Genomic DNA, 23,430 nt, shown 5'->3' with positions numbered 1-23,430 from the left:
CTGTAAAGTGGTGGCTTCCTTGATTGCCAAGACATTGGCATCTTGGTGTTGGCATATGTGGCTGAAGGATTCCTGTAAGTGTAAATTCTGTTCCCTTTGCAGATCGAAGAATCTTGATTCAAAGTTCCTTTGCATATCCATCATTTTTAGGTGAAAGTCCTCTTGTCTCTCCTGAGACCTCATGTATTGTTGAGACATTCCTTCCATGATTTCCTGCATTCTGCTCATATCCATGGGGTCTCTGGGAATTCGTTGTCTTCTTTCTGGAATTGCTTGCTCTTCTTGCTCTTCTTCTCTGTCTTCTCCTTCCTGTCTTTCTTGTTCTGCTTCTTGCTCGGCTTCCACTTGTTGCCCTTCTTCATTTCTTCTTCTTGTATGTCTTGGAGGAGTTGGGCCAAGAGTCATTCTGTACGCAGTTATGGCCAATCCAGGATATAGCCAATTAGGTCTTTCATCCTCAAGTGGTACTTGGGCATCGATGCATAGTCTAATGATAGTGCTAGGGAAGTGGAGCCAGGATTCAGGGTCACTTTTCTCACTAAACTCTTGTATCTGTTCAGCAATGAGTTTATGAACTTTGATCTCCCCTCCCACCATAATGCAATGTAGCAAGATGGCTCTTTTAGGGACTATTTCTGAAGAGTTTGCAGTGGGTAGGATGGATCTCCTAACTATTGCATACCACCCTTTAGCTTCAGGTGTTAGGTCTCCCCTTCTCAAGACTCTTGGAGCCCCTCTTGTTTTTCTCACCCATTCAGCTCTGATGGCACAAAGGTCTTCAGCAATAGTTGCATAGTCAGGTTCTCCTATCATCCTTTCTTCATAACTTGCTTGGCTGAAATGTATGTTTTTCAGGCCAAGGGTTTTCATGATTGCTTTGGGACTGAAGTCAACTTCCACCCCTCTCACATAGCTTTTGTATGTGGGTTTCTTGGTTGGATCCTCTCTTACTGCATTTGCATAAAACTTTTTCACCAAGTTGATGTTGATTTTAGTGATTGGCTTAGTCAGGAGCTCCCACTTCCTCTTTTTGATCTTTTCCCAAACACCTGGGAACTCATCCTTTTCAAGGTCAAAGGGAACCTCAGCTAGTACCGTTTTAGGTCTCATCCATTCGGCTTGAATCTCATGGAAAACTGATCTGTATCTCCATGCATCGAATTCCCTGTTTTCCTCCATTGGCTGCTTGTCTTTTCTCCTTTTGTGGCTAGATGAAGCTGCCATTGGTTCTTTAGTTTTGGTAAGTGACAAGCTAAAGTTGACAAGGTGAAGCAAGAAGTGTTGTTGGAAGTGTGGGGAGGTTGTTTTCGGTAAGAGATAGTTTATGCTATGATGAAGGAAATGTGCATGAAGGAGATTTGGTGGTGTTGAACTTGTTCCCCAAGTGGTTCTTTATAGTGCCCGTAAGTGCAAAATGGACGGCTAGGGTGATTTGTGAAGGGTGGCTTGATGGTAAATATATGAATTAGGGAGAAGGACGAATTGCTTTTCATTTTCTTGGAAGTATTCTGGGTGCATTAGGTTGTACATGTAGCTATCTTTTCTTGCAGAACTTCTTTTTCCCATGTGTTAGTTTCAAAGACTTGTGAATTTTCTTTTTTGACCAAGCATCGTACCTCCCTTTGTCTTTTTCCTCCATTTTTGTCTTTTCTTTTGTACCTGCACAAACAAACAAGTTTGCTATCATTTTTCGGTCCATGTGAATTATGAATAGTACTTGCACATGTAAATCAATGATTGTCTTTATGAGCTTATAGCCGTGACTTCTACATGTATGCACACTTATTATTTGGACACCAAACTTAGTGTTTGGTCAAGTCTCCTGATGACATGAAATCCATATTGGTTGTCCTTAATGAATGTGCTTAATTCTAATAAATCATAGTCACCTTGGCTCTTTGATTCTAAACAAATTTACTACCCTAAGTAATTGAAACCAAAAAATTAAAACATGCGAATGGTATACTTGTCATGAATTTTGAAATCCAGAGGAACTTCTTGCTTTTCATAAACTGTGTTCAAGAGGAACACCAAACTTAATGTTTGGTCGTGCACCTTGAATGAAAGATGGAATCCAATTTGAGTAAGATTTGGGAGTGCCTTCAGGCACACCAAACTTAGAGACCAATTGTAATTTACATGCAAAGTTTAGTGCACTTTATCAATAGTTGTCCTGAGGATTCAAGTTCATGCATAAGGAACCATGCTTTATTAGATGTAAAGCAAAGCACTAAAGATTAAGGATACTAAAAACATGGGTTGCCTCCCATGAAGCGCTTCTTTAACGTCACTAGCTTGACGGTTGTCCCTTGTTAGGGTGGATTGTAGTGCTTGACGTCTTCTCCTCTTACTATGCAAACGTCCCCACTTGATTCCTTCATGACCTCTAAATGTTCCATAGAAAGAACTTTCCTGATTGTGAACACTTGAGTGCGCTGGGAAGGAATTGTTTTGAGGCCAGGTGGGATTGGCAGATAATGACTTGATATCACTTTATCTCCCGGAGAGAAACCTTCAGTGGGAATTTTCTTGTTTCTCCACCCTCTTGGCAATTTCTTTACAATTCTTCCCTTTCTCTTGAAGCTTTCTTCATTGACCCTTATGCCAGGAGGATCCTTCTGATCTGTTTCTATTGATTCTTGTGGCTTTAACTCTTGCAATTCTTGTTTGCTTTCCAAGGACTGTTTCAGAGTTTCAGCTGCTGGATTGCCTTCCTCCAAACACAGATGGCTGCTCTCATCCTTAGGCTTTTCATGTTCTGGTTCAGGCTCAGATGCAGGTTTGAAAACATTAAAAATGAGCTGTTCATCATGTATTCTCAAAATTAGCTCTCCTTGTTCTACATCTATGAGTGCTCTAGCAGTGGCTAGAAATGGCCTCCCCAGAATGATAGGGTGTAAGTAGCTTTCCTCCATGTCCACAATGACAAAGTCTGTGGGGAAGTAATAATCCCCCACTTTCACCAGCACATTTTCAACTACCCCTTCAGCTTGCTTCTGAGTTTTGTCAGCCAGTTGTATGATTACATCAGTGGATCTCACCTCATTCAGTTGTAGCCTCTTCATAAGAGTTAGAGGCATCACATTTATGCTAGCTCCTAGATCACAGAATCCTCTGTCAATTTTTGTTTCCCCTATGATGCAAGGGATATGAAAACTTCCTGGGTCCGTTTTCTTAGAGAGTGTGTCCTTCTTGATGAGAGCACTGCATTCTTTGTTCATTGTTACCGTTTGTCCTCCCTTCAAAACTCTTTTCTTGCTTAACAATTCCTTTAAATACTTGATGTGTGTAGGCATTTGCTGGAGAATCTCAAGAAAGGGAATATTGACATGGAGAGAGTTAAATGTCTCTAAAAACCTTGAATAGGTTTTCTCTTTTTCACCTCCTCCTAACCTCTGAGGAAATGGTGCTTTTGGTTGGTATATTTCCAGCATGCCTTTTTGCAGTTCCTTGGCTTGCTCAGTTCCACTTTCCTGCTTAACTTCTTCCACACCTTCCTTCAAGATTTCTGGCTCCTGCTCTGAGGGCCTGATTCCTTCTTCTTCTGAAACTTCCTTCAATAGGGTGATGGCCTTGCATTCTTCCCATCTCACTCTCTTTTGTTCCCCTTTAGGATTCTTTTCTGTGTCACTCGGGAACACTGCAGTTGATTTGACGGCCTGTTGAGATAGCTCTCCTACTTGAGACTCCATCCTCTTGAGTTTTTCACCATGGTTTCTTAAGGTAGCTCTCACATCATCCCTGAAGCTTTTCAATTCGGTTATGTCTTGACTCATGGTTGCCATCATTCCTTCTATCCGGTTTAATTGATCTTGAAATTGTTGGTTCGGATTAAGTTGGGTAGGTTGATTATTTTGGCCATGATATGATGGTTGGATTTGTTGGTTCCCCCACCCAAAGTTTGGGTGATTTTTCCATCCTGGGTTGTAAGTGTTGGAGTGTGGATCATATGATTGCCTTTGTTGGTTTCCCACATAGTTGGCCTCTTCCCAATCACCTCCTTCAATGCTTACTTCCTCTTGATCTTGTGTGTGTATTGCAGCCACTTGCTTTGTTTCTAATTGCCTGGTAAGCTCTGCTAGTTGCTTGGCAAACACCTTGTTTTGGGCTAGAATTGTATCAACATGGTTCAGCTCCATGACTCCCTTAGTGTTGTGCCTTTCTGATGCATAGTAGTACTCATTCTCAGCCACTGTCTCAATCACCTTAATGGCCTCTTCCACAGTCTTTTTCCTGTTCAATGAACCTCCTGATGAATGGTCTACAGCCTTCCTTGATTCATAAGAGAGTCCATCATAGAAAATATGCAATTGCACCCAATCGTGGAACATGTCTGGTGGGCATTTCCTTGTCAAGTCCTTGAATCTCTCCCATGCCTCGTAGAGAGTTTCACCATCTTGTTGTCTAAAAGTCTGAACCTCAGATCGAAGCCTATTGACCTTTTGTGGGGGGTAGAAACGTGCCAGAAACTTGCTTTCCACCTCATCCCATGTTGTTAGACTCCCCCTTGGGAATGATTCCAGCCACTTAGCTGCTTTGTCCCTAAGTGAAAATGGGAACAAAAGCAGTTTATATGCATCTTCCTGGACTCCATTGGACTTCACAGTGTCACAAATTCTCAGGAATTTTGTGAGATGTTGGTTTGGGTCTTCATTAGCACTTCCACCAAATGAACAATGATTCTCCACAAGTGATATTAGCTGTGGTTTGAGTTCAAAATTGTTGGCCTGAATGGGTGGTTTCTGGATACTGCTACCACAATTCCCAGAGGTTGGGTTTATGTATGAACTAAGAACCCTCCTCTCAGGAATGGCATTGTTTCCATCAGCTCTCTCATGGTTGTGAACTTCTCTATCCATGTTGAGATCTAATGCTTCCTCAAAATTGTCCTCAGATTCTCCTTCAGATTCCTCTTCTCCCACTACTCTCTTCCCTCTTGCTTCCCTTCTCAGTCTATGAAGGGTCCTCTCTGGTTCGGTATATGGAGGAGTTGATGTCTCTCCTCTCCTACCTATCATACAAGAACACAGAACAGGCACAAACAAGTGAAATACTCTTGGTTAATGGAAGAGTATGGTTAGAGCAATTGAGGAATTAATTCAAACAGTTAGTGAGTCAGTGAGTTAGTTGCTTGAATTTAAAGGCATAAAGAAAGAAAGCATGTAACCGAGTGCAGAAATTAAAATTCAACAAGTAACTTGAACAGAATTAACAAAGCAAGAAAAATTGCTCAATCTAGTTAACTTCCAATTTGAGAATTGTCAATCGAAAACCAATCCCCAGCAACGGCGCCATAAACTTGATGCGCATAAACTAGTTATGCTACGATTTAGGAAATTGCACGATCGGCAAAATTCCTTCCGGCAAGTGCACCGGTTATCGTCAAGTAAAAACTCACAATAGAGTGAGGTCGAATCCCACAAGGATTGGTTGAGTGAGCAATTCGGATTAGAAGTGTGTTCTAGTTGAGCGGAATCAAGATTGAGATGAGAATTGCGGAATGTAAAATTGGCGGGAAAAGTAAATGACAAGAAATTGAAATGGCGGAATCTTAAATTGCATGAATTAAAGAGCAGAATGTAAATTGCTGAAATTAAAAGGGAATGGGGGTGATTGCAAGAATTGAGTTGCAAAATGTAAAGAGAAATTGGAAATCAGAAATGGGGAATTCATTGGGTGTTAGGAGATATTGAGATCTCCGAATCAAAACATGTATATCTCTTCCTCAACCAATGCGTTCATTAAATTTTGCTTGGCAATCTTATATGATTGGATCCCAATCCCTTGGCTCACCAATTCTCTCTAAAAACAAACAAATTCCCAATCCCTTGGTTTAAATGTTCATAAGAAGAGATGATGCTCGATCACCGATTATACCACACAGTTTCATGAACCACAATTTGGTAGGATTACATGTCACAATATCCATCCGAACCCCAATCCAATTCACTGTGAGAAAGCTTCTCTAGCATGAATCCTCCATTCCTTTCCCAAGGTTCCGAAGGACTCCAATTATGGGTAGTTTCTTTCCCAAGACAACTACCCAATGGAATTAGATCGAGAAGCTTTCTAACAAAATTCAAGAGAAAAGATTGAAGAAGAAGATAAACTATTATTGATTCATTGAATTACAATAGAGCTCCCTAACCCAATGAAAGGGGGTTTAGTGAGTCATAGCTCTGAATTCAATTACAAAGATATGAAAACTAGCTAAAAGTGAAGGTAAAAGTTCTTTCCAACTTAAATTCTATCCTATTTATACACTTTCTATATTGAGCTTCTGTTGTGTTTCTTGGGCTTTGAGGCCTCTCCCTGCTTTCCTTTTGCCTTGGGTTTATGATCCATAATCTTGATGGGGTTGTTGATCCAAATTCTGTAACATTCATTGAGCCAACTTAGTGATAATCAAATAATGACACATGACTCAATAAATTGAGATTTCAAACTCATCAATCCTTCAGGCCCAATCCCATAAACCATGATATTCAATTGGGTTTCATACCAGAATAAGTTTAAGTTAATGTTTGTGCTCAAATACTAACTTAAACCACAATATTTTTGGTCCAGAAACCTTTTCCAAGAGTGGCGTTTAAGTTGCAGTTTAAGCTTAAACTGCAGCTTAAACGCCAGACACTTCCAGTGAGGCCTTTTGTAGAAGCACGTTTAAGCTTCAGTTTAACCTTAAACTGAAGCTTAAACGTGGAAATGGAAGAAAGCAGCCCTGGAGAGTCATGTAGTCGAACACGTTTAAGCTTCAGTTTAAGGTTAAACTGAAGCTTAAACGTGGATATAGGAAGGGCAGCCCTGGAGGTCGAACACGTTTAACCTCCAGTTTAAGGTTAAACTGGAGGTTAAACGTGGAAATGGAAGGAGGCATCCTGGAGGTCGAACACGTTTAACCTCCAGTTTAAAGTTAAACTGGAGGTTAAACGTGGAAGCTTAGAAGGGTGGCCCTGGAGGTGTCGAACACGTTTAAGCTCCAGTTTGAGGTCAAACTGGAGCTTAAACGTGGAAATGGAGAGAGCAACCCTGGAGGAGAAAACTTGGTCGAACACGTTTAAGCTCCAGTTTGAGGTCAAACTGGAGCTTAAACGTGGAAATGGCTCCCTGGTGCTTTTCCCATTCTGGCGTTTAACCTCCAGTTTAAGGTTAAACTGGAGGTTAAACGTGGAACTCCTTCCTGAGTGGCATTATCATTCTGGCGTTTAACCTCCAGTTTAAGGTTAAACTGGAGGTTAAACTTGAATTCCTGCATTTCTTAGCCTTCATGATTCTGGCGTTTAAGCTCCAATTTAGGCTTAAACTGGAACTTAAACTCCACATGTGATATTCAAGCTTCCTTTATTGATTTTGTTGCTTCCTTGCTTAGCCTCTTCTTCCCTGAAATCATCCAAACAAATGCATCAAAGTCTTGCAAAATTTCATGAGAAATCTTCCATTCATAGCATTCAAGTAATATAACTAAAACTCATGGAATTTGCATTAAAATCATACTGTTTGGATGGTTCATTGCTTTGTTCTTCATTTAACCATTTTTGGTTACTTTAAGCTCAAGAAAATGCATAAAACAACTAAAACTAACAGAAAAATGCTAGTGAAACTAGCCTAAGATGCCTCGGCATCAGGCGTAAGCTAGAATGATGGTGGCATTCAAGAGAATCCGGAAGGTCTAAACCTTGTCTGTGGTATTCTGAGTAGGATTCAATGATTGAATGACTGTGACGAGCTTCAAACTCGCGATTGTTGGGCGTTAGTGACAGACGCAAAAGGAGGGTGAATCCTATTCCAGCATGATCGGGAACCGACAGATGAATAGCCGTGCCGTGACAGGGTGCGTGAGCATATTATTCACTGAGAGGAGGGGATGTAGCCACTGACAGCGGTGATGCCCTTGAATAAAGCCAGCCATGGAAAGGAGTAAGACTGATTGGACGAAGATAGCAGGAAAGCAGAGGTTCAGAGGAACGAAAGCATCTCCATTCGCTTATCTGAAATTCCTACCAATGAATTACATAAGTATCTCTATCCCTATTTTATTATATAATATTCGAAAACACCATTATCACTTTATATCTGCCTGACTGAGATTTACAAGGTGACCATAGCTTGCTTCATACCAACAATCTCCGTGGGATTCGACCCTTACTCACGTAAGGTATTACTTGGACGACCTAGTGCACTTGCTGGTTAGTTGTATCGAAGTTGTGACAATTACGAATTAAGATCAGAGCACCAAGTTTTTGGCGCCGTTGCCGGGGATTGTTCGAGTTTGGACAACTGACGGTTCATCTTGTTGCTCAGATTAGGTAATTTTCTTTTTGTCTTGTTTTCAAAAAATTTTTCAAAAATCTTTCAAAAATTCTTCCTTTGTTTTCGAAAAAAAAAATTTTTTTAAAAATAAAAATGTTTTCAAAAATATATTTTCCTTTCAGAATTTTTAAGAATGAATTCTAGTGTTTCATGGAGCATGTTGAAGCCTGGCTGGCTGTAAAGCCATGTCTCAATTCTTATACTCAAGAAAAGAGCTTCTTTATCTTTCTTAGCCAATTGGCTGTTGAATGTAAGGAATGTCAGGCGTGTCATGTCTGAGTTACATACTAAAGCTTGGCTGGCTATTAAGCCATGCCTGACCCTTTGATTGGAGCTTTAGAGCATAAGATTCCTGGAATTCATATTAAAAATTTTGGAATCCTTATTTTCTTTTTCAAAATTATTTTTTGAAAAACATAAAATAAAAATCCAAAAAAATAGAAAATCATAAAAATCAAAAATATTTTTGTGTTTCTTGTTTGAGTCTTGAGTCATATCATAAGTTTGGTGTCACTTGCATATGCATCTTGCATTTTTTCGAAAATATCATGCATTCATAGTGTTCTTCATGATCTTCAAGTTGTTCTTGGTAAGTCTTCTTGTTTGATCTTGATGATTTTTTGTTTTGTTTCTTTTCATGTTTATCATATGCATTCTTGAATTCTTAGTGTCCAAGCATTAAAGAATTCTAAGTTTGGTGTCCTGCATGTTTTCTTTGCATTAAAAACTTTTCAAAAATATGTTCTTGATGTTCATCATGACATTCATAGTGTTCTTGGTGTTCATCTTGACATTCATAGCATTCTTGCATGCATTCATTGTTTTAATCTAAAAATTTCATGCATTGCATCATTTTTCTTGTTTTTCTCTCTCATCATAAAAATTCAAAAAAAAATATCTTTCCCTTTTTCTCTCATCAAATTCGAAAATTGAGTTGACTTTTTCAAAAATTTTTAAAAATCAAAGTTGTTCCTTATGAGTCAAATCAAATTTTCAATTTTAAAAATCTTATTATATAGCAAAATCTTTTTCAAAAATCAAATCTTTTTCAAAATTCTTAGTTATTTTCGAAAATTAAAAAAATATTTTTCAAAAATCTTTTTCTTATTTTTATATCAAATTTTCGAAAATAACATAATCAATTAATGTTTTGATTCAAAAATTTGAAGTTTGTTACTTGCTTGTTAAGAAAGATTCAAACTTTAAGTTCTAGAATCATATCTTGTGATTTCTTATGAATCAAGTCATTAATTGTGATTTTAAAAATCAAATCTTTTTCAAAACTAATTTCTATCATATCTTTTCAAAAAAAATATCTTCTTATCTTATCTTTTTCAAAATTTGATTTCAAAATATCTTCTCTAACTTCCTAACTTCTTATCTTTTCAAATTTGTTTCAACTAACTAACTAACTTTTTGTTTGTTTCTGAACTTTTTCAAAACTACCTAACTAACTCTCTCTCTCTAATTTTCGAAAATATCTTCCCTGTTTTTCAAAAATTCCTTTTTATTAACTAATTATTTTTATTTTTTATTTTAAAAAAAAATTTTCGAAAAAAATACTAAACATTTTTCAAAAACTATTTTCAAAAATCACTAACTCTTTTTCAAAAATTATTTTCGAAAATTCACTTCCCCCTCTCATCTTCTTCTATTTGTTTATTGATATACTAACATCTTTCCTTCAACTCTCCAAAAATCCGAACCCCCTCTCTCTCTGAGTTCAGATTTTCTTCCCTTCTTTTCTTCTACTAACACAAGGATCCCTATACTGTGGTATAAAGGATCCATATTATTATTACTATTTTTTCTGTGCCATCTTCTTTGTCATATGAGCAGGAGCAAGGACAAGAACATTCTTGTTAAAGCAGATCCAGAACCTGAAAGGACTTTGAAGAAAAAAATTAAGAGAAGCTAAAATACAACAATCCAGAGATAACCTTTCAGAAATTTTCAAACAGGAAAAGGAGATGGCAGCCGAAAATAATAATAATATAAGGAACATGCTTGGTGACTTCACTGCACCTAATTCCAATTTACATGGAAGAAGCATCTCCATTCCTGCCATTGGAGCAAACAATTTTGAGCTGAAACCTCAATTAGTTTCTCTGATGCAGCAGAACTGCAAGTTTCATGGACTTCCATCTGAAGATCCTTTTCAGTTCTTAACTGAATTCTTGCAGATATGTGATACTGTTAAGACTAATGGAGTAGATCCTGAAGTCTACAGGCTCATGCTTTTCCCTTTTGCTGTAAGAGACAGAGCTAGATTATGGTTGGATTCTCAACCCAAAGACAGCCTGAACTCTTGGGATAAGCTGGTCACGGCTTTCTTAGCCAAGTACTTTCCTCCTCAAAAACTGAGCAAGCTTAGAGCTGATGTTCAAACATTCAGACAGAAAGAAGGTGAATCCCTCTATGAAGCTTGGGAAAGATACAAACAGTTGACCAAAAAGTGTCCTTCTGACATGCTTTCAGAATGGACCATCCTGGATATATTCTATGATGGTTTATCTGAGCTATCAAAGATGTCACTGGACACCTCTGCAGGTGGATCCATTCACCTAAAGAAAACGCCTGCAGAAGCTCAAGAACTCATTGACATGGTTGCTAATAACCAGTTCATGTACACTTCTGAAAGGAATCCTGTGAGCAATGGGACGCCTATGAAGAAGGGAGTTCTTGAGATTGATACTCTGAATGCCATATTGGCTCAGAATAAAATATTGACTCAGCAAGTCAATATGATCTCTCAGAGTCTGCATGGAATGCAAGCTGCATCCAACACTCAAGAGGCATCTTCTGAAGAAGACGCCTATGATCCTGAGAACCCTGCAATAGCAGAGGTGAACTACTTAGGTGAACCTTATGGAAACACCTATAACTCAACATGGAGAAATCATCCAAATTTCTCATGGAAGGATCAAAAGCCTCAACAAGGCCTTAATAATGGTGGAAGAAACAGGTTTAGCAATAGCAAGCCTTTTCCATCATCAACTCAGCAACAGAGAGAGAACTCTGAACAAAATGCTTCTAATTTAGCAAATCTAGTCTCTGATCTATCTAAGGCCTCTGTAAGTTTCATGAATGAAACAAGGTCTTCCATTAGAAATCTGGAAGCATAAGTGGGCTAGCTGAGTAAAAGGATCACTGAAATCCCTCCTAGTACTCTCCCAAGCAATATAGAAGAGAACCCAAAAGGAGAGTGCAAGGCCATTGACATAAGTGCCATGGCCGAACCTCTGAGGAGAGGAGAGGACGTGAATCCCAAGGAGGAGGACCTCCTGGGACGTCCAGTGATCAATAAGGAGCTTCCCTCTGAGGAACCAAAGGACTCTGAGGCTCATCTAAAGACCATAGAGATTCCATTGAACCTCCTTATGCCCTTCATGAGCTCTGATGAGTATTCCTCTTCTGAAGAGAATGAGGATGTCACTGAAGAGAAAACTGCCAAGTTTCTTGGTGCAATCATGAAGCTGAATGCCAAATTGTTTGGCATTGATGCTTGGGAAGTTGAACCTCCCTTGTTCATCAATGAACTAAGTGATCTGGATCAACTGACATTGCCTCAGAAGAGACAGGATCCTGGAAAGTTCATATTACCTTGTACCATAGGCACCATGATCTTTAAAGCTCTGTGTGACCTTGGTTCAGGTATAAACCTCATGCCCCTCTCTGTAATAGAGAAACTGGGAATCTATGGGGTGCAAGCTGCTAAAATCTCACTAGAGATGGCAGACAGCTCAAGAAAACAGGCTTATGGACAAGTAGAAGATGTATTAGTAAAGGTTGAGGGCCTTTACATACCTACTGATTTCATAGTCCTGGATACTGGAAAGGAAGAGGATGAATCCATCATCCTAGGAAGACCTTTCCTGGCCACAGCAAGAGCTGTGATTGATGTTGACAGAGGTGAAATAGTCCTTCAATGGAATGAGAACTCCCTTGCGTTTAAAACTCAAGGATCTCCCTCTGCAACCATGGAGAGGAAGCAGAAAAAGCTTCTCTCAAAGCAGAGTCAACCAGAGCCCCCACAGTCAAACTCTAAGTTCGGTGTTGGGAGGCCACAACCAAACTCTAAGTTTGGTGTTGAACTCCCATATCCAAACTCTAAGTTTGGTGTTGGAGAGTCTCAACAAAGCTCTGCACATCTGTGAGGCTCCATGAGAGCCCACTGTCAAGCTATTGACATTAAAGAAGCGCTTGTTGGGAGGCAACCCAATGTTTATCTAATTCTTATTTTTTATTGTTTTTCATGTTTTCTTAGGGTCATGATCATGTGGAGTCACAAAATAAATATAAAAATTGAAAACGAAATCAAAAACAGCAGAAGAAAAATCACACCCTGGAGGAGCATCTGTCTGGCGTTCAAACGCCAGAACAGAGCATAGTTCTGGCGCTGAACGCCCAGAATGGGAGCATCCTGGCGCTGAACGCCCAGAACAAGCATGGTTCTGGCGTTCAACGCCAGAAATAGCAGCAAAGGGGCGTTGAACGCCCAAAATGGGCACCAACCTGGCGCTGAACGCCCAGAGTTGTGTGCAAGGGCATTTTACATGCCTAAATTGGTGCAGGGATGTAAATGCCTTGACACCTCAGGATCTGTGGACCCCACAGGATCATCTCAGGATCTGTGGATCCCACAGGATCCCCACCTACCCCATCCATCTCCTCCATATCTTCTTCTTATTCTTCTATTCTTTCTTCTTTTGCTCGAGGGCGAGCAACATTCTAAGTTTGGTGTGGTAAAAGCATAGCTTTTTTTGTTTTTTCCATAACCATTGATGGCACCTAAGGCCAGAGAAACCTCTAGAAAGAGGAAAGGGAAGACAAAAGCTTCCATCAAGGGTCTCTAGCTCAGTGGTAGAACATTTGACTGCAAATCAAGAGATCCCTGAGATACCTCAAGGGATACATTTTCTTCCACACAATTATTGGAAGCAACTAAGGGTGGAACATCAAGAGCACTCCATCATCCTTCATGAAATCAGAGAAGATCTAAAAGCACTGAAGGAGGAGCAACAATGGCAAGGAAGAGACATAGAAGAGCTCAAGGACATCATTGATTCCTCAAGAAGGAAATGCCACCATCACTAAGGTGGATTCATTCCTTGTTCTTAATTCTTCTACTTTTCGTTTTCTATGTTATGTGCTTATCTATGTTTGTGTCTTCATTACATGATCATTAGTAGTTAGTAACTTTGTCTTAAAGTTATAAATGTCCTATGAATCCATCACCTCTCTTAAATGAAAAATGTTTTAATTCAAAAGAACAAGAAGTACATGAGTTTCGAATTTATCCTTGAACTTAGTTTAATTATATTGATGTGGTGACAATGCTTCTTGTTTTCTGAATGTATGCTTGAACAGTGCATATGTCTTTTGAAGTTGTTGTTTAAGAATGTTAAATATGTTGGCTCTTGAAAGAATGATGAATAGGAGACATGTTATTTGATAATCTGAAAAATCATAAAAATGATTCTTGAAGCAAGAAAAAGCAGCAAAGAACAAAGCTTTCAGAAAAAAAAAATAGGCGAAAAAAAAAATAGAAAGAAAAAGAAAAAGCAAGCAGAAAAAGCCAAAGCTCTTAAAACCAAGAGGCAAGAGCAAAAAGCCAATAACCCTTAAAACCAAAAGGCAAGAGCAATTAAAAAGGATCCCAAGGCTTTGAGCATCAGTGGATAGGAGGGCCTAAAGGAATAAAATCCTGGTCTAAGCGGCTAAACCAAGCTGTCCCTAACCATGTGCTTGTGGCGTGTAGGTGTCAAGTGAAAACTTGAGACTGAGCGTTTAAAGTCAAGGTCCAAAGCAAAAAAAAAAAAAAAAAGAGTGTGCTTAAGAACCCTGGACACCTCTAATTGGGGACTTTAGCAAAGCTGAGTCACAATCTGAAAAGGTTCACCCAATTATGCGTCTGTGGCATTTATGTATCCGGTGGTAATATTGGAAAACAAAATGCTTAGGGCCACGGCCAAGACTCATAAAGAAGCTGTGTTCAAGAATCATCATACTGAACTAAGAGAGTCAATAACACTATTCGAAATCTGAAGTTCCTATAGATGCCAATCATTCTGAACCTCAATGGATAAAGTGAGATGCCAAAACTATTCAAGAGGCAAAAAGCTATAAGTCCCGCTCATATGATTGAAGCTCTGTTTCATTGATAGTTTGGAATTTATAGTATATTCTATTCTTTTTATCCTATTTTGATTTTCAGTTGCTTGGGGACAAGCAACAATTTAAGTTTGGTGTTGTGATGAGCGGATAATTTATACGCTTTTTGACATTGTTTTTAGTATGTTTTTAGTAGGATCTAGTTACTTTTAGGGATGCTTTTAATAGATTTTGTGTTAAATTCACATTTCTGGACTTTACTATGAGTTTGTGTGTTTTTCTGTGATTTCAGGTATTTTCTGGCTGAAATTGAGGGACTTGAGCAGAAATCAAATTCAGAGGTTGAAAAAGGACTGCTGATGCTGTTGGATTCTGACCTCCCTGCACTCAAAGTGGATTTTCTGGAGCTACAGAAATCGAAATGGCGTGCTTCCAATTGCGTTGGAAAGTAGACATCCAGGGCTTTCCAGCAATATATAATAGTCCATACTTTGGCCAAGAATAGACGACGTAAACTGGCGTTCAACACCAGCTCTCTGCCCAAATCTGGCGTCCAGCGCCAGAAAAGGATCCAAAACCAGAGTTGAACGCCCAAACTGGCACAAATACTGGCGTTCAACTCCACAAATGGCCTCTGCACGTGCAACACTTAAAGCCCAGCCCAAGCACACACCAAGTGGGCCCCGGAAGTGGATTTATGCATCAATTACTTACTTCTGTAAACCCTAGTGACTAGTTTATTATAAATAGGACCTCTTACTATTGTATTTGACATCTTTGGACGCCTGGTTCTTAGATCAGAGGGGCTGGCCATCTCGGCCATGCCTGGACCTTCACTTATGTATTTTCATACGGTAGAGTTTCTACACTCCATAGATTAAGGTGTGGAGCTCTGCTGTTCCTCAAAGATTAATGCAAAGTACTACTGTTTTCTATTTAATTCTTCTTATTTCGCTTCTAAGATATCCATTCGCACCCAAGAACGTGATGAAGGTGATGATTATGTGTGACGCTCATCATCCTTCCCCCTTATGAACGCGTGCCTGACAAACACTTCTGTTCTACATGAATTAAGCTAGAATGAGTATCTCTTAGATCTCCTAACCAGAATCTTCGTGGCGTAAGCTAGAATGATGGCGGCATTCAAGAGAATCCGGAAGGTCTAAACCTTGTCTGTGGTATTCTGAGTAGGATTCAATGATTGAATGACTGTGACGAGCTTCAAACTCGCGATTGTTGGGCGTTAGTGACAGACGCAAAAGGAGGGTGAATCCTATTCCAGCATGATCGGGAACCGACAGATGAATAGCCGTGCCGTGACAGGGTGTGTGAGCATATTATTCACTGAGAGGAGGGGATGTAGCCACTGACAACGGTGATGCCCTTGAATAAAGCCAGCCATGGAAAGGAGTAAGACTGATTGGACGAAGATAGCAGGAAAGCAGAGGTTCAGAGGAACGAAAGCATCTCCATTCGCTTATCTGAAATTCCTACCAATGAATTACATAAGTATCTCTATCCCTATTTTATTATATAATATTCGAAAACACCATTATCACTTTATATCTGCCTGACTGAGATTTACAAGGTGACCATAGCTTGCTTCATACCAACAATCTCCGTGGGATTCGACCCTTACTCACGTAAGGTATTACTTGGACGACCCAGTGCACTTGCTGGTTAGTTGTATCGAAGTTGTGACAATTACGAATTAAGATCAGAGCACCAAGCTTTGGAGCCATTACCAGGATTTGTTCGAGCCTGGAGATCACAATTTCGTGCACCAGTTATACACACATAAGGAGAGCCTTGTTCCTGTAGAAAAAGAAATTCTTGTAGGACAAATGCAAAGAGCACACTAGAAAATAAAGTATCATCAAAGAAAAACTCAATAATAAATAATAATACTAAGAGGATAAAAAGCCTGCAACAACAGCACATCATTAATTAACTCTATTAAATGCCAGAGTGGAAATACAAGGTCTGTATGTCTTTCTTTCAATAATCTAAGAGCTTAACTAGCCTCAAGATGAGACGGGGTCTGGAGTCATCATAACAATAGTAGAACATAGGGGTGTGTATGGGACGGATGAAATTGGGGTTTGATGTGACCCAGACCCGACTTGAAATATATATCGGGCCTATTTATTAGACCCGAACCTGGCTCTAGACCCAATGAAACCTATACACTTTCGGGCCACGATTATACTGAGTAAAAATCGGGCCGTTAACATTACATTACCTTGATACCTTCTTATAAGCTAGCAATTAGCATGTGAAAATATCCAAATTTCCAAGATTCCAACCATTATTTGACATGGTAAAATTCACTTAGAAAAATATAACAAGAACCAACTCTTCTTTAAAATTAAAGCATAACCATAATCAATATTAATATTGTCTAATAACACCAAATATTTAAATCAATATAAATAACACAATATTATGCATTAGTCTAAAATCTTATGCATTTTAAACATAAAACATTAACTTATAGTCTTATAATAACTAATAGCACAAAATATTAAGGTTTACAATACTTAAATTCCACATAAGAATAGCCATCATCCATCACTAATAACACAAAATATTAATTGTGTATGATGACCGGGCCACCGGGCCGACTTCGGGTGACCCGAGCCATGGCCCAGACCCGACCCGAAATAATGATCGGGTCTATTTTTGAGACCCTTACCCGACCTTAGACCCGGTGAAATCACACCAAAATAGCTCCTAAAGTGTTCGGGACCGGACCGGACCATGCACACCCCTAGTAGAATATTAGTCAACTGTAGTTTTTAATACATTGCTATTGACTATTTCTACAATTCCTCATTGATTAGCTATTGCACTTAATTTAATCTTTAGTAAAATATACAATAAGGTGATACAATATCCTAATGACTGTTCCAACAAACTGCAAGCTACTAACAATGATCATGCAAAAGCCAGAGTTTTTCATAAGATATTAAAAACTTCAGGCACCAAAAATTAGAGAATGCACTACAAGCTTGTCAGAGGAACAGAATATCAAATGAAATGCATTATGATGATAATGGAGAAGTCTCAGCAATAAACAACATATCAAGAAGAGATAGGGGAGTTGTAAAGATGGATAATTTTTTTGTTGATGTGTGACTTAAAAAAAAGAAGAAAAATAAAAACAAAAAGACAAAGGAACGAAAGAAAATAGTAGGGCAGGGATGTTAAATTATTTAACCGTTATTTACTATCAATTTTACGTAAAAATAGATATGTACATATAGGTTTTTTCATGAGCTAATAAATACAATAATCCTTTAATCAGAATTATTCTCAAATTGAGCCTCTATATATAGGTAACAAGTATCGCTTGAATTTATATGTAGGCATGGAGTTTATCAGCTTTTTAATGGTTGGGCAGATGGCACTGAATATGTAACTCAGTGTGGAATTGTCCCAAGAAACAGTTATACCTATACGTAATAAAATGAGCACATAATAAAATGAGTTTAGTTTCTATGCATTAGCATTCAATTAACAGCTGTCATTAGACAAAAGAAACCACTTTAATCTACGTACCAGCACCCAATTGGATTAGTGCATACTGCATACAAATTAAACTATAACATAATAGATCATTCAAATGCATTTGAAACAATAACAAAAAAGAATAAAAGCAAAAAGATTTACTAAATACCTAAGGCATGAAAAAATAAAAATGCTTTCAAGTGAGGTGTATTTAACAATCCCCTTACGAATAACTAATCCAATGATTAAGCTATTTTAAGAGATAAGATTTGATCTCCTAGGTGTAAATATTAAACCAACATGCATAAGATGTTCTCAAGGTAACTTGTGCTGATTTGATATGTTTGAATCAAATAAATATCTCTAACAGGAAGCAAACCTCAACATATATAGTGAGCTGTCAAAAATTGATATACTACATTTCCATGCTTAGTGAGAAGATCCTGCAAAGAGTATTCATAGAGATGTTGTATATAAAGAAGTGGCATCCAAAACTATACAATCGGCAAGACAAGTGATGGGAATTAAAGGTAGAGAGAGAAAAATATTAAGATATGACCTTAAAGGTAGAAAATGCATCAGATGCAACATCGAAGGTAGGCAACTCTACAAATTTAAAGAACAACATAAAGTTTGCAGATTCCAATATGTACATGGAAAATAAACCATAAAAAAGAGTTAGAACAGTGTAACTCTCTTGCTTCTTGGTTTTTTATATGCGTTGTATCACAAGAACCAGTCTTAAAGTGTAAATTGATTGGGATCTTTATTGATTTTACATATGAAATATTAAAACAGAGTTGGATCAATGCTGTTTCAACAACAGAAACCCCTGCTTCTCCCACATTAAATACATCAGCAACAACAACTAAGTTGAATCCAATTCCAAACTCATAATTCAAATTAAATTGAATTCAGAATCACATCAGCATTCAACAAATTAAATAAATAATTCAGTTCGAAACCCAGAACACAAACTCAAAATCTTAAAAATTCTCAAAATCTTAAAAATAAATTGACAAGAAGCAACAATTCTGCTGGTGAGCTCGCGGTGACAGGAAGCTCGCGGTGAGATAGAAAAAGTGAGGTGAAATGAAACCAAATATGTACCTAGAGGGCAAACTTGACGGGTCTTGAGCAATTTGCTTATGCAATGGAAGTGAAAAGCATGGTTGCAAACTCCTGCATAAGATATCAGCCAAATCAAGCAACAGTTTCAGTAATCCTGAACGGCCAAGCCAGACAGTGACAACAAGAGAAGAACATGAAACTAGAGAGAGGGCCAGTGAATATCCTTTATAATCCTGACTAAAGTACAACATATATCCAATTTCTCAAACAGAAACAAACCAAATGTTTTATCTACCTTTTGAAGAAATTACCTATGCACTATGTCCTATGCTAAACAAAAAGAATTAGGAACCACGACATTATTAACTATCAATTAGTTAAGCAATCAAAAACATTCTATTAATGCCAAAATCTTTACAGAGCAAAAATTATGGCTCTATAAATACATACTTTGACACAACAAATTAAATCATGATCTATTATTTCCCTTGCTTTAAATGAAAAATATTGCCTCCATATTCATTAAGTTAAAAGAATAGCTACAAGCACAGAACGACATATCCCAAATAGAACAAGTTAGACCTTAGGGTTTGGAGTTGATCAAAAAGCCCCTAAAATTTTAGCCAACAATACTAACTCAGACACCCTATTTGACACTAAGTTCTAACCAATAATAAGCTTCACCTTGGCATGAACACCTTAGGAGCTCGGCGACAGTGGAGTTTCTGCCTTCGGCGATGGTGGGGGATGTGAGGAAGGGAAACGGCGCTGTGAACAGAGACTGAGTTGAGCTCAGCGATGGTGGGGTTTCTACCTTCAATGACGGTCGGGGGTGGAGGGAACAGAAACGGCGCAGTGAAGAGAGACTGAGTTGAGCTCGGCGATGGTGGGGTTTCTACCTTCCACGACGGTCGGGGGTTTGGGGAACAGAAACGGTGCAGTGAAGAGAGACTGAGTTAAGCTCGGCGATGGTGGGGGCTGGGAGGAAGGGAAACAGCGATGGTGGAAACTGGGAGGAAGGGAAACGCCGCAATGAGGCGAGGCTGAGTTGAGCTCGGCGATGGTAGGGGCTGGGAGGAAGGGAAACGGCGCAGTAAAGAGAGGAAGGGAAACGGCGCAGGAAGGAGGTAGAAGAAGAAGAAGCTCGAAACGGCTAGGGTTTTTTTTTTCTTAAGTTACAAAGGAATATGGGGATTTTGGGAGGGAGGGGGAAACGACTGCGTTTGGGTGGGGGGGATAATTAAAAAATTAAAGAAAAAATGAAATTAAAAAAATAAAAAAAACCGTGACCATAGACCACCTTGGGCCACCTCTAATAACCGTGACCATAGATACTCTATGGTCATCCTTTTTTAAAAAACCGTGACCATAGGCTGTTTTAGGTCACCTCCCAAAATCGTGACCATAAATACCTTTAGGTCACTCTCTAAAACCGTGACCATAAACTCTTTTAGGTCACCCTTTCGAAAAACCGTGACCATAGACCCTTTTTGGTCACTGTAAAAAACCGTGACCATAGACCCCTTTAGGTCACTCCTAAAACTGTGACTATAGATCCTTTTAGGCCACCCCCAAAAACTGTGACCATAGAACACTTTAGGTCACCCCCCAAAACCGTGACCATAGACCCCTTTAGGTTACCCTTATTTGAAAAACCGTGACCATAGACCCTTTTTGGTCACTGTAAAAAACCGTGACCATAGACTCCTTTAGGTCACTCCTAAAACTGTGACCATAGACCCTTTTAGGCCACCCCCCAAAACCGTGACCATAGACCACTTTAGGTCACCCCAAAACCGTGACCATAGACTCTTTTAGGTCACCATTTTTTAAAAAACCGTGACTATAGACCCTTTTTGGTCACTGTAAAAAACCGTGACCATAGACCCCTTTAGGTCACCCCCCAAAACCGTGACTACAGACCCTTTTAGGCCACCCCTTTTTTAGAAAACCGTGACCATAGGTACCCTATAGTCACCCTTTTTGTAAAAACCGTGACCATAGCTTTATTTTTTGTCAAGGTAAAACACCGTGACCATAGACCCTCTATGGTCACGTTTTTTTGCCGTGACCAAAAAAACCGTGGCCATAGACCCAAAATGTTGTAGTGTGCTAGATCCTTACTTATGAGAACAAATCTCCCAACCTCGGCTTGGGGGGGGTGTTATTTTACATCTCGCAACACTTATTCGTTTGAGGTCAACAAGTTACCATTAGTTCTCTCCTATGCAATTAGCTTTTGGACAGCAGCCAAATATTTCCCATTTAAGAATATTCGAGTGTGCAATATATATTCCCATTGCACCACCTTCTTGCACTACCATTTGGGGATATATGTTGGATATGATTCTTCCTCTATAGTGAGTTATCTTGAGATACAAACAAGAGATGTATTTAAAGCCCAATTTGCAGAGTATCATTTTGATGAATCAAAATTTTCAATATTAAGGAGAGAGAATAAACTTCCTAAAAAGAAACTTAATTGGAATGCATCATCTTTAATGCATTTAGATCCTCGATTAAGGCAATGTGAACTAGAAATTCAAAAGATTATACATTTGTAAAGAATAGCAAATGAATTGTCTGATGCATTTTCTGATACAAAAGGATAACTAAATTCTATATACCAGCAGAAAATGCTCCAATTCGAATTGATGTCCTAGTTCGACAAATAGCCACCAAAATAAATTCACGTTAGAAGCGTGGTAGGCCCATCGATTTCAAAGACAAAAATTCTCAAAAAATAAAAGAGGTAAATCCTATTCCTGTTGAAAAAGACATCGTAAAGACACCTGCCGTTGTCCAAAATTCTGATATAGTTTTGACGTCAGAAGACGTTCAGGTACCTGAAAATTGTGAAAATAATGAGATCTCGATAAATTACGTCTTTACAGGAGAAAAATGGGACCGAAATAAGATAATTGTCAATGAAATATTTGCATATAATGTGGCATTAAATATCATGCATGAAAGTAATGATCTTGAACCAAGAACAGTTAAAGAATGTCAACAAAGAAATGATTGACCAAAATGGGAATAAGCTATGAAGGCTGAGTTAGACTCACTTTCAAAATGTGAAATTTTTAGACCTGTAGTCCGTACACCAGAAGATGTAAACCTTGTTGGATACAGATGAGTATTTGTGAGAAAACGAAATGAAGGTGTACGTTACAAAGCTCGACTTGTGGCACAAGGTTTTTCACGAAGGTCTGGTATAGATCATGAAGAAACATATTCCCCTGTAGTGGATACAATAACATTGCATTACTTGGTCAGTTTATCTACATACCATAAACTACATATGCATTTAATGGATATGGTAACAGCCTATTTATACAGATCATTAGATCATGATATCTATATAAAAGTTCCTGAAGGACTAAAGATGTCTAAACGATCCAGTGAATATTCGCAGGGGTTATACTCAGTTAAATTGCAAAGATCTTTATAGGGTTTAAAGCAATCTGGATGAATGTGGTATAATCGTCTTACTGAGTATCTGGCCAAAAACGGATTCAAGAATGATGATATCTGTCCATGTATTTTCATAAAGAAATCTGCATCTGGATTCATTATAATTGCTGTGTACGTTAATGATTTAAATATCATTGGAACCCCTAAAGAGATTCTAATAACTATAAAATCTCTAAAAGAAGAGTTTGAGATGAAAGATCTTGGAAAGACTAAATTTTGTCTCAGCCTGCAGATGGAGCATACAAAAAATAGGATATTTATTCATGAAACAACATACAAAAAAAAGATCTTGAATAGATTTTATATGGATAAGTCACATCCATTAAGTACCCCAATGATCGCAAGGTCTTTGGATGTGGAAAATGATCAATTCTGTCCTAAAGAAGAAAATGAAAATATCCTTGGTCCTAAAGTACTATATCTTTGTGACATTGGAGCACTAATGTATCTTGCTAATAATACACGACCGGATATATTCTGTCATCATGTGGATTAATTGATCATAAGATAGCTCCAACTGTCTTGTTTGAAGATAATACAGCATGCATTACTCAACTTAAGGGTGGATACATCAAAGGTGATAGAACAAAGCATATTTCTCCTAAATTCTTCTTTACTCATGATCTTCAAAATCAAGGTACAATTGACATCCAACAAATCTACTCAAGCGATAATTTGGCAAATTTATTTACAAAGTCACTTCCAAGATCCTCCTTTGAAGATTGGTACATGGTGCGCGAAATTAGAACTCTCACAACTGAACCGGCAAGTGCACCGGGTCATCCAAGTAATACCTCAGGTGAGTGAGGGTCGATCCCACAAGGATTGTTGGATTGAGCATGCAATGATTATCTTGTAGATCTTAGTTAGGCGAATAAAGGAGATAGTTGTTGTTGTAAACACATAAAACAAAATAATAAATAAAGTAATACCGAACTGGTGTAGAAACAA

The 23,430-nt window shown here is 38.5% G+C and overlaps 2 non-coding genes across 2 annotated transcripts; one reads left to right on the top strand and one right to left on the bottom strand.

Moving 5' to 3' along the window:
- The first annotated feature begins 4,329 nt into the window (after window positions 1–4,329).
- LOC148580361 (small nucleolar RNA R71) lies at window positions 4,330–4,433 on the top strand. Its single transcript, XR_015899362.1, has one exon. It is a non-coding gene; the product is annotated as a small nucleolar RNA R71 (small nucleolar RNA).
- A 6,243-nt stretch (window positions 4,434–10,676) lies between these two features.
- Window positions 10,677–10,784, bottom strand: LOC148580360 (small nucleolar RNA R71). Its single transcript, XR_015896119.1, has one exon. It is a non-coding gene; the product is annotated as a small nucleolar RNA R71 (small nucleolar RNA).
- Between the last annotated feature and the right edge of the window lie 12,646 nt (window positions 10,785–23,430).

This window comes from Arachis ipaensis, chromosome B10 (assembly GCF_059453495.1).
Source record: "Arachis ipaensis isolate K30076 ecotype BB chromosome B10, ASM5945349v1, whole genome shotgun sequence".
In the NCBI taxonomy this organism is placed as follows: Eukaryota; Viridiplantae; Streptophyta; class Magnoliopsida; order Fabales; family Fabaceae; genus Arachis; species Arachis ipaensis.
The sequence above is the reverse complement of the archived record's forward strand: the minus strand, read 5'-3'. Positions and strand labels throughout refer to the sequence as shown.